At 48.6% G+C, this 11,434-nt stretch overlaps 1 protein-coding gene across 1 annotated transcript in view; it reads left to right on the top strand.

The window, feature by feature from the left end:
- The first annotated feature begins 456 nt into the window (after window positions 1-456).
- The window catches only part of LOC138251300 (uncharacterized), a 66,554-nt gene continuing 55,576 nt past the window's right edge, over window positions 457-11,434 (top strand). The window contains exon 1 of the mRNA XM_069205639.1: window positions 457-500. The gene's annotated coding sequence lies outside the window, so the exon portion shown is untranslated. The remainder of the gene's footprint in view (window positions 501-11,434) is intronic.

Below are 11,434 nucleotides of genomic sequence, written 5' to 3'. Positions count from 1 at the left end.
AGAAGTAGCTTGGATGTGTTTACTGTGTATGACAAGATTGACAGACCTGGGATCTGAGCTGCAGATAACACGCCGCTGGGCTCAAAGAGATACAAACATTCTTTACTCCCAGATGTTTGCCAAGATTATTCACAGGTGACGTGCTGAAGGGCGATAATTTCTTGCTGGTGATTGATGTTCGTTCTCCTCCAGAGTGTGCACCTAATTTGCATTGCAGGGTCTATATCTAGAGGTCTGCCACAGAATCAGTTTGGAGCTGACGGAAGAGACCAGCAGCAGAGAGACCTGACACCATCACTCACCGAGTGAGGGACATCCCTCCGGAGCTGAGCTGACGCAGGAGGAGGAAGGAGGGAGACCTGACACCATCACTCACCGGGTGTGGGAGATCCCTTCGGAGCTGAGCTGACGCAGGAGGAGGAAGGAGGGAGACCTGACATCATCACTCACCGGGTGAGGGAGATCCCTCCGGAGCTGAGGGAAGAGGGCAGCAGGCAGCGGTGAGTCCTGACCCCGAGTCATTAAACGCAAACTAAGCAGAAAGCATGAACATAGTAACGAGTGTATCCTCTCTGTATTACAAACCCTTCTTCTGAGTGGAAAACTCATGCACGAAAGTGGAGTGAAGAGGTTTAGGCTGCTCTTCCCAGGTAGACGCCTTCCCATGCGCCCTCCGCGCTGCCTGTGAGATGCTCAGACTGAGCCTCCTCCCTTGCCAAATGTCCTTGTCCCAGAATCCCACGCACATCTGCGCGGGAGTGCTTTGAATGAGTGTTGGGGGGATCGGAGGGTGCGGGAGTCACTGTGTCAGGGTGGCTGCTGTCCTCTTCTGTGTAGCACTGTTAAGGTCTATGTGCTGTACCCCCCACACCCCCGACATCCCCCGACACTGCACCGATATCACTGGTACATCTGCTGTGAGAAGGGCCCGGCGCCATCCTGAAGCCAGACTCAGATTCCCCTTTAGGCGCTCGAGCGCTTCGCTGCACTTCCAGTGAGGTGTGACACTGCCCGCTAGTGACGTCACGCGACTAACCTGATGAGAAATGATGGAGCGTGGAAGTGACGTCTGCACCTCTCCCTGTGGGGTTGTGCCCCATCTCAAGGTGCCAGGTCTGTCTCTGCTGCAGTGCATGGTTCACATGTTACTTCTCGGCAGCTCTAAGTGCAGGTAACATGCGTGTGTGAGGAGAGCCGGGGCTGCCGTGATCAGAAGCGAAACAGGATACTTTTACTGCTCAGTTCCAAAGAATTTCATAGTTGAAGAGCGAGTACGGAAAGGGGTTAACACAACCCCCCCGCCCCTCTTGAGGGTGTAAGAGATACAGGTACTTTGGAGTGAGTGGTGTGATGCTCAGCAGGGCCGGCTTTGCGGCGGTGCGACAGGTGCCACCGCACAGGGCGCAGACCATTGAGGGCGCAGAGTTTTCAAATATGGGGGCCAGATTTATGCACCGACTGCAGCGCCACTTTCCCCGCGCCCCTTAGCGACCCCTACCGCCGCCGTGTGTATTTAAAATACGACGCACCATGGCTCAGGGTAGGGGGCAATATTGTGACGCTATTGAGGTACTCTGCAGGAGTAGCACCAAACTGTTGGCGCTACTCCTGCAGGGTACATTGGGGCCCATTCTAAATAATGGAAGCCCCCCTTTTAACGCCTGCTCTGAGGAGGCGTTAAAAGTGCCATAAAAAATGGCACAAGGAAATCTCTTAGATTTCCTTGTGCCATTTCTTTGGCCCCCCTAATGGGGGAATGCCCCTTTTGCCTACATTATGCCTGACGCAGGCAAAATGTAGCGCAAAGAGTTACAGAGTGGCATAATGCATGCATTGCGTCACTCTGTAAATACAACCACAATTGGGCACATTACCGTAAAAAATAATGACATTAATGTGGCGCTACAGGATTATCAATATGGCCCATAGTATATATGTAAAAGCAGTGGCTGCAGAGTTCCCTGCCTTCCGCAATCTTCAGGCAACAACAAAAATGTCAAGATAAGTCTAGTGAATAATGGAACTGCTGGAGAGAGATTGAAGTTTTGTCTAGTGGAAGTTTTGACTCATAAAAATGTATCTCAGAGGGTTACTATGCCTGCAGTGAAGCAAGCATACCATGCTGATCTCAAAAGTGCCTATAATAATATAATGATATTTGTGCCTCTATTAAAAACATTAAATATAAGAAGAGGTGTATTGTGACTGAATATAACCCCCCAAACCTCTATATCTAATGTGCATATCTAGCTCTCTTACAGTGCACAGTAGGGAAACATTTATCCACACTACAAGCTGTGGTCGAAGTGGGAGTATCGGAGGGGGCAAGACTTATCCCTCCTTTTCTGATTTATGGAAAACCATTTGTCTACTTTTAGTGAACGGGACGGTAAATTCTGATATTTTAAATGATTCAGCTAAAGCATCATGCAATGAGCCTCCTGTGTTGTGAGACCGAAGCCAGGCAGGCAGCTAAACAAGCCTGCCTGCCAGGTGCCTGCTTCCCTGAAAGAAGTGCAAATGTGTGCAATGAGTTAATCTGCTAATGTATAGGGTACTCTGCAAATGTAAAGGAGGCTTGGGAGCAGGTAGGGGCTTTAACGTGTGTGTTTTTAATTGAAACTGTATTTATATAGCACTTACTGCCCCTGAAGAGGTGTTGAAGGGAGTGTTATGTAAAAAAGAATTACATTACCTACAGTCTGGGTAGTCCTAATAGCTTGTGAATTTTGTAGCAGTCAATGTTATACTGTGTGTAATGCAAGTTTAAAATAATGAGATATTCACACAGGCTCTGACCTCGTAACACTAAAAATACTCCTCATTAAGTAACTTTTTAAAATGTGTTTTTCATTTAAGCTGGGTGTTATTTTATATGTAGCTACCTGACGGTGAAAGACCACACACACCTTTGACCCTGCTGCCACACTCACTGCCTCTGCCCCATTGCATGAAGCATCACAGTTCCCATCCTTTTTTTAACACACTTCCACCACTGACTACAAGGCCTCCTGAGGGCCTCCCTACACCTGAAGGAGCAGCAGACTTGAAGCCAACCCTGTAAACAAAGTGTACGGCCCATAAAAAGTTTGTATCCATCAATGAAATTGCTCTAATCACTGTTCAACTTTTCAAGAGACAGGGGGAGCCTTTCTCCTGGATAGAGGTGGGCTTATTGTAAAAGTCCCATCAATATTTGGCCCATGTAGCTGTTTAATGTCAATGGGCAAGGGAGTATTTTTGTTAGGATCCACCTCCTCCCCTTCCAAAATCCCCACTTGTTTTGTAGCTATGTGGAATGGAATATCTACCTGATTATGTTTGTAGTGTAGTGCTTGGTGTGACGGATATCCCGCCCGTTGTTTTACAAGTTCCAGTGAAAATAATGGAACTTGTAGTACGGTGGACAGGATATCTGTCACGTTTGGGACGGAGTATCCCACGTGCCAAGGTCGTAACCAGGCCCCTAGTTTCTATAGAAAACAAGTTTTTTACTTGCCTATATCTTTGCCGCCGGTTGACAAATCTGATGAACCTTCACAAAATTTTCCAAAAATGTTCTACACTCACATCAGCTGCTTTCTGGAAAGTCTCAGGATGATCCGTTAAGGAGGGGTCGAGAATGAGGGGGGAGTCCCAAAATGTGTTTTCTCCATGTTAATTCCTGTTGGGATTTTGAACAGGAATAGTACCTGAAGCACCTGAATCACTGGACTGGAAAACTTGGCAGAAAGGTAGCTCTTGGTCCAGAAAGCACAGTTTTTGTTATTTGGTGTAAATCCATTCAGTAGTTTTCCAGATACTAAAGAAAATTCAATGTTGTATATATAGGGATACAAAGGATCCGCAAACCCTCCTGATCACATGCTGAGATCTGATTGGCTGCCAACACTTCAAGAAGGTATGGGCAGCCATGTTGGGACTCAGCTTCAGCGGAGTCCCAGAAAAAAAGGTTAAAAAAGGGGGGGGGGGGACAGGGTAGGGACTCCTTGACCTCTTAGCTCTAGTTCTGATCCCCCCCCCCCCCCCCCCAGAGCATAAAAGACATTTTTTAAAAAATGTTTCATGCAAATTCACTGCAGGCTTCCGAATCCATGGCAAAATGTTTTGAAAAACTAAATGTGATCTCCTGTGCTTGTTTTAATGAACAAGGTGAACCAGGTCCTGGGGGCATGTTAACATAAAGGAGAGGGCGCACAAGGCCCCCCTCCTGGGGCTTATTGGAGACCCAGGGACCACCATCCCCCCAGGGCAAACATTTATTTTCATACAGGCCTCCTCCCCTATGCAGCCCTGGGGACTGGGACATCCCCGGGGCAAAGGGTCAATGAAATGCGGGAGGGCCGTGGGCCTCTCTCCAGACCCAGGGATCCCCACCTCCCTAGGTCTATCTTTGAATGAAATGCAGAGGGGGCAGGTGGTCACCCACAGCTCCATGGACTGCCACCACCCTGGGGCTACCTTTGAATGAAATGCAGAGGGCCGCTTGCCCTCCCCCGCAGCCCAGGAACAACTACCTCCTTGGGGCAAATTCTAATGTTGGAAGTGGGCGGTGCAGCTCCCCTCGTGGAGCCAATAATGCCATGGGAACCACCAACCCCAGGGCCGACTCCTGCTATGTCCTGGGCTGCCCACCGCTGGAACATAGCTGTTTGCTCTGACTGGGCAGGAACTTTGACATCTCCTGCCAAGTCAGAGCAAATACTCCAGTTCCAGCAAGTGAGACCTGTCAAACAGCTCTCACTTGCCTGAAGTGGAGGTTTCCTCTGTTTCCTTGCTTGCATATGCAGGCAGGGAAACAAAGGAAACTATTGCTCTCACAGAGAGGGGGCTGCATCTTTAGCAGCTCCCTCTCTGTGACAGCAATGTCGGCTCCCGTAAGAGGCAGGGAGCCAGTTGGGACCGCAGGGGCCTTGAGGCTCCCCCTATGGTCCCATTGCACACTGGGTGCCTTGTGGGGCACCCAGGACAGATGGCTGGGCCTGGCAGGAAGGGGTCCCTAGGCCGAAGTCGGCCCAGGGAGGTGGGCGCATGGCCCCCCCTCCCAAAAAATTGAAAATATTTTTAGGTTGGGACCCAAGGGAATGGCTCCCCGGGGCTGAGATCATCTGGAGGCGGGGGCCGCATGGCCCTCCCCCCCAAAAATAATGTTAAGGCTGGGCCCTGGAGGATGGGGTCCCTGGGGCAGAGATTGGCCCAGGGAGGGGGCCATGTGACCCCCCAAAAAATGTATAAGCCCAGACTCCGGGGAATGGGCTCCCCCAAGCCGAAATCAGTCAGGCGAGGGGGACTGTGTGGCCCCTCCTCCATTTAATGGAGGCCAGGGCTAGGGGTTGGCATCCCTGGCACAAATGTCAGCCAAGGGAGGGGGGCCGTGCAGACCTACCTCCCCCACACTAGCCATTCACCCAACGAGGTAGCACTTACTAACTAACCAGCAGAAAGTTCCACCTCTTACACCCACTCTCACACCCACATAGACCCTCTCACACCTGCTCTCACACACAGACACTCTCACAGCCATTGTCACACCCAGAGACACCCTCTTGCACCTATTCTCCCATTCAGAGAGACAGGCAATGCAGTCAATTCCTCCTGCAGCAAGGCAAAATGTATTGGGCGGTGTGAGGTTGGGTGGCTAGGCTGGTTGGCCGCAGGGACCATGTGTGGTGCGGGGTGGGTAGTTATAGGGGGGTGGCTTGCATGCCAACACCCACTGTGCATGGCCAAAGGCCAATAGGATTGCCGTTATAAAATTATGTGATGACCCCTTGACAAAGCTAGTAAGCTTGCTTTCTATATTCATGTGGATGATGTGGTTGCCCCTTGAATACGTAACATGATATGATCACCTCTTGACAAAGCAGGCCTGTCTTCAGATAATGATGTAATACTTACTACCCTTTATGCCCACTGACCTGTAGGGCAGCAATGAAGGAGCACCCACTTCTGTCAATCTTGGAGATGTTTCTGTACAGTACCTAGCTGTGTTTCAGTATCTGGCCTGCCTCTCTTTCATTTGCCTTTTGGGGTCCAATAAAGAAATGGTCTGGTGAATATCTTGTGATGTTCTTGTGATGGAGTCTTTTTCTTTTTTAGGCGGTTTGGTCTATCCATCTGCATCTTCTTCTCCTTCTCAAAATAATGGTGCCCATGTTCTCTTGCTTGCATCTTGTGAGCAGTTCCTCATTGGAGATGGCTTGTGGCCAAAAAGTTTGCATTATTCTTCTCAGGTTACTGGTGCAGAAGTCTAACAGTTTGGTGATATTGTTTTTCATCATCTACCGTCATTCTCATCCATACATGATTGTGGACAGAATGCAGCTCTGATAAAGCCTCACCTTGATGTTGGTGCTGTTCTGAGATGACCTACACACTTTTTTAGCATCCTGAAGGCATTCCTGACCTTAATCAGTTTGCTTTTGATGTGACTGCCTGCCCTTCCAATATGTCTAGGTAAATGAACCCTTCTGCCATGATTAGTTTCTCTTCATCCACTTTGATTAGAGAAGGTTTTGGAATGTTGAGTGGCATGACTTCAGATTTTCTTGTGTTGATCTACAGGTTCACTTGCTGTGCACAGATGTTTAGGTGATAGGTAATTTCCTGCATATGCTGGTGTGTGTGAGAGAGCAAGGCTAGGTCAGGTGCATAGTCAAGGCGTTTCAGAGTAGATAATAAGGTCCATCTAATGCTTCTAGCTTGTACTTCTGTTGTGTGTCACATCACCAAGTTGATGTCTAGGTTGAAGAGAAACACTGATATCACACATCCCTCTCTCACACCAGTCTTGACTTTGCAGCTATATTCGCTATCTCCCATCTTGCAGGTAAAATTATCACAGAAGAAGAAGAGTGGGGGAACATGCCCCTCTCCCCAAAATGAACATTGTCTGCACCAGCCAGGTGCTGGCCCACCTAGGTTTTCTTGTTTTTTAACTGTGTTTGAGCACACACTTTTTTTAGTTTGCTGTGGATTTGCAGATCCTCTGCAATTTTGTGGCAATATTTAAATAAAATGTTTAACCCCAGACAGGGTCCTTCTGGACCCTACCACCAGGTCTAGGTGGTTAGGGTATGCCTATACCACACCCTTATGCCTTTCTGTGTTTTTTTTTTGGAATAAGTACCTAGCCTAAGTCTTAAGATAGCTGCTGCCACATTGTTGATCTGGTGGCAGCCACTCAGATCTATAAATTAATAAATACATCCATGGTTTTAAAGTGCAGCAAATCACCCATGAAGATTGCAAGGCACTGAATTGTAGGCACGGGGAGATTAAGGGCCGAATTTAGATTTGGGAAGACAGGTTACTCCGTCAAACTGAATACCATTATTTCCTATGATATTTAGACGGACACAATATCCGTCCTGTAGGAAAATCCTCCTTTTTGCCCTGGTTACCCCCACAATTTTTGGACAGATACTGGTGGTCACTGACTCTTGGCTGTGCTGTGAGTACTGCTAACCTGTCACAGGGCCACTGCTCTGTGTAAAATGTATTATGCAAATTAGGCTAAAGTTAACCCCAAATTCGACTTTGAAATTAAAAGTACTTGTCAACATCAGGACAGTGCACGCTCTACGGGCGACAAAAATGCAAAAACCCAGTCTTTATGCAAGAGCATAATTCATGCATTGTTTTTATATGCAGTATGTTAACCTTTTGCATTGCAGAGTTTAACCTTGAAAAACACTATTAATGATATTTGCAATAACTGCTCATTTGCAAGGTATTGCTGCAGGCATACTGAGTGTGTTAAGGTGTTGTCCCTTTCTAGGACCTTCTAGAAGCTTTCCCTGCAGCATGACTGGGTGTGGTGTGTGGGCTGGGCTTGACTCTATATAAGGGAGCCAACCCAGCTCCACATGCTCACTATTCAGAGGTCCCGGTGCAGAGCAGCAGCAACTTCCTGAGCTTCTGTTCCGGAGGCCTACTTTGATATTCCAGGCCTGCCCTCATTATATTTGGTGATCCTTAAGCACGGCGGTAAGGCAGCGGTCGGGCTGGGCCCCTGACCCCCGTTCTCAAAGACATTCGAGTTTTGGGCCTAGTTGTGAAACTCTCTGTGTGCGTGAGTGTGATTTCATGGAATTTGCATATTCTTTTCTGAATCGGAAGAGTGCGCAATTCATTTCTGACATGTAACCCTTGGCATTCAGATCGGCAACAGTGTGCGCGATCATTTCATGGCATTTGCATGTTCTTGTCCGAATCGGCAGAGTGTGCGATTCATTTCTGACATGTAAATCTTGACATTCAGATCGCCAACAGTGTGCGCAATCATTTCATGGCATTTGCATGTTCTTGTCCGAATCGCAGAGTGCACGATTCATGTCTGACATGTAATGTTCTTGTCTGAATCGGCAGAGTGCGCGATTCATTTCTGACATGTAAACCTTGGCATTCAGATAGGCAACAGTGTGCGCAATCATTTCATGGCATTTGCATATTCTTGTCCGAATCGGCAGAGTGCGCGATTCATTTCTGACATGTAACCTGTAGGAGGCTGGACTGGCTTGTAGTGAGTACCAAGGGGTACTTACACCTTGCACCAGGCCCAGGTATCCCTTATTAGTGTATAGGGTGTCTAGCAGCTTAGGCTGATAGATAATGGTAGCTTAGCAGAGCAGCTTAGGCTGAACTAGGAGACGTGTGAAGCTACTACAGTACCACAAGTGTCACTTGCACAATATCTTAAGAAAACACAATACACATATATTCTAAAAATAAAGGTACTTTATTTTTATGACAATATGCCAAAGTATCTCAGTGAGTACCCTCAGTATGAGGATAGCAATTATACACAAGTTATATGTACACAGTACTAAAAATAGGCAGTATAGTCTTAGAAAACAGTGCAAACAATGTATAGTTACAATAGGATGCAATGGAGACACATAGGGATAGGGGCAACACAAACCATATACTCCAAAAGTGGAATGCGAACCACGAATGGACCCCACACCTATGTGACCTTGTAGAGGGTCGCTGGGACTATTAGAAAATAGTGAGAGTTAGAAAAATAGCCCTCCCCAAGACCATGAAAAGTGAGTGCAAAGTGCACTGAAGTTCCCCAGAAGACAAAGAAGTCGTAATAGAGGAATAATGCAGGAAAGACACAAACCAACAATGCAACAACTGTGGATTTCCAATCTAGGGTACCTGTGGAACAAGGGGACCAAGTCCAAAAGTCACAAGCAAGTCGGAGATGGGCAGATGCCCTGGAAATGCCAGCTGCGGGTGCAAAGAAGCTTCGACTGGACAGAAGAAGCTGCGGTTTCTGCAGGAACGAAAAGGGCTAGAGACTTCCCCTTTAGTAGACGGATCCCTCTTGCATTGGAGAGTCGTGCAGAAGTGTTTTCCCGCCGAAAGGGTGCCAACAAGCCTTGCTAGCTGCAAATCGTGGTTGGCGTTTTTGGATGCTGTTGAGGCCCAGGAGGGACCAGGAGGTCGCAAATTGGACCTGAAGAGAGAGGGGACGTCGAGCAACACAAGGAGCCCTCTCTGAAGCAGGTAGCACCCGGAAAAGGGCCAGAAACAGGCACTACGAGGATGCGTGAAACGGTACTCGCCGAAGTTGCACAAAGGAGTCCCACGTCGTCGGAGACCAACTTAGAAAGTCGTGCAATGCAGGTTAGAGTGCCGTGGACCCAGGCTTGGATGTGCACAAAGGATTTCCGCCGGAAGTGCACAGGGGCCGGAGAAGTAGCAAAAGTCGCGGTTACCAACAATGCAGTCTGGAGTGGGGAGGCAAGGACTTACCTCCACCAAACTCGGACTGAAGAGTCACTGGACTGTGGAAGTCTCTTGGACAGAGTTGCTGGATTCAAGGGACCTCGCTCGTCGTGCTGAGAGGAGACCCAAGGGACCGGTAATGCAGCTTTTTGGTGCCTGCGGTTGCAGGGGGAAGATTCCGTCGACCCACGGGAGATTTCTTCGGAGCTTCTAGTGCAGAGAGGAGGCAGACTACCCCCACAGCATGCACAAGCAGGAAAACAGTCGAGAAGGCGGCAGGATCAGCGTTACAGAGTTGCAGTAGTCGTCTTTGCTACTATGTTGCAGGTTTGCAGGCTTCCAGCGCGGTCAGCAGTCGATTCCTTATCAGAAGGTGAAGAGAGAGATGCAGAGGAACTCGGATGAGCTCTTGCATTCGTTATCTAAAGTTTCCCCAGAGACAGAGACCCTAAATAGCCAGAAAAGAGGGTTTGGGTACTTAGGAGAGAGGATAGGCTACTAACACCTGAAGGAGCCTATCAGAAGGAGTCTCTGACGTCACCTGGTGGCACTGGCCACTCAGAGCAGTCCAGTGTGCCAGCAGCACCTCTGTTTCCAAGATGGCAGAGGTCTGGAGCACACTGGAGGAGCTCTGGACACCTCCCATGGGAGGTGCAGGTCAGGGGAGTGGTCACTCCCCTTTCCTTTGTCCAGTTTCGCGCCAGAGAAGGGGCTAAGGGGTCCCTGAACCGGTGTAGACTGGCTTATGCAGAATTGGGCACATCTGTGCCCAAGAAAGCATTTCCAGAGGCTGGGGGAGGCTACTCCTCCCCTGCCTTCACACCATTTTCCAAAGGGAGAGGGTGTAACACCCTCTCTCAGAGGAAGTCCTTTGTTCTGCCATCCTGGGACAAGCCTGGCTTGACCCCAGGGGGGCAGAAACCTGTCTGAGGGGTTGGCAGCAGCAGCAGCTGCAGTGAAACACCAGGAAAGGCAGTTTGGCAGTACCAGGGTCTGTGCTACAGACCACTGGGATCATGGAATTGTCCCAATAATGCTAGGATGGCATAGAGGGGGCAATTCCATGATCTTAGACATGTTACATGGCCATATTCGGAGTTATCATTGTGAAGCTACATATAGGTAGTGACCTATATGTAGTGCACGCGTGTAATGGTGTCCCCGCACTCACAAAGTTCAGGGAATTGGCCCTGAACAATGTGGGGGCACCTTGGCTAGTGCCAGGGTGCCCTCACACTAAGTAACTTTGCACCTAACCTTTACCAGGTAAAGGTTAGACATATAGGTGACTTATAAGTTACTTAAGTGCAGTGTAAAATGGCTGTGAAATAACGTGGATGTTATTTCACCCAGGCTGCAGTGGCAGGCCTGTGTCAGAATTGTCAGAGCTCCCTATGGGTGGCAAAAGAAATGCTGCAGCCCATAGGGATCTCCTGGAACCCCAATACCCTGGGTACCTCAGTACCATATACTAGGGAATTATAAGGGTGTTCCAGAAAGCCAATGTAAATTGGTACAATTGGTCACTAGCCTGTTAGTGACAATTTGAAAGAAATGAGAGAGCATAACCACTGAGGTTCTGATTAGCAGACCCTCAGTGAGACAGTTAGGCACCACACAGGGAACACATACATATAGGCCACAAACCTATGAGCACTGGGGTCCTGACTAGCAGGGTCCCAGTGACACATAACAA

This window comes from Pleurodeles waltl, chromosome 1_2 (assembly GCF_031143425.1).
Source record: "Pleurodeles waltl isolate 20211129_DDA chromosome 1_2, aPleWal1.hap1.20221129, whole genome shotgun sequence".
In the NCBI taxonomy this organism is placed as follows: Eukaryota; Metazoa; Chordata; class Amphibia; order Caudata; family Salamandridae; genus Pleurodeles; species Pleurodeles waltl.
The sequence above is the reverse complement of the archived record's forward strand: the minus strand, read 5'-3'. Positions and strand labels throughout refer to the sequence as shown.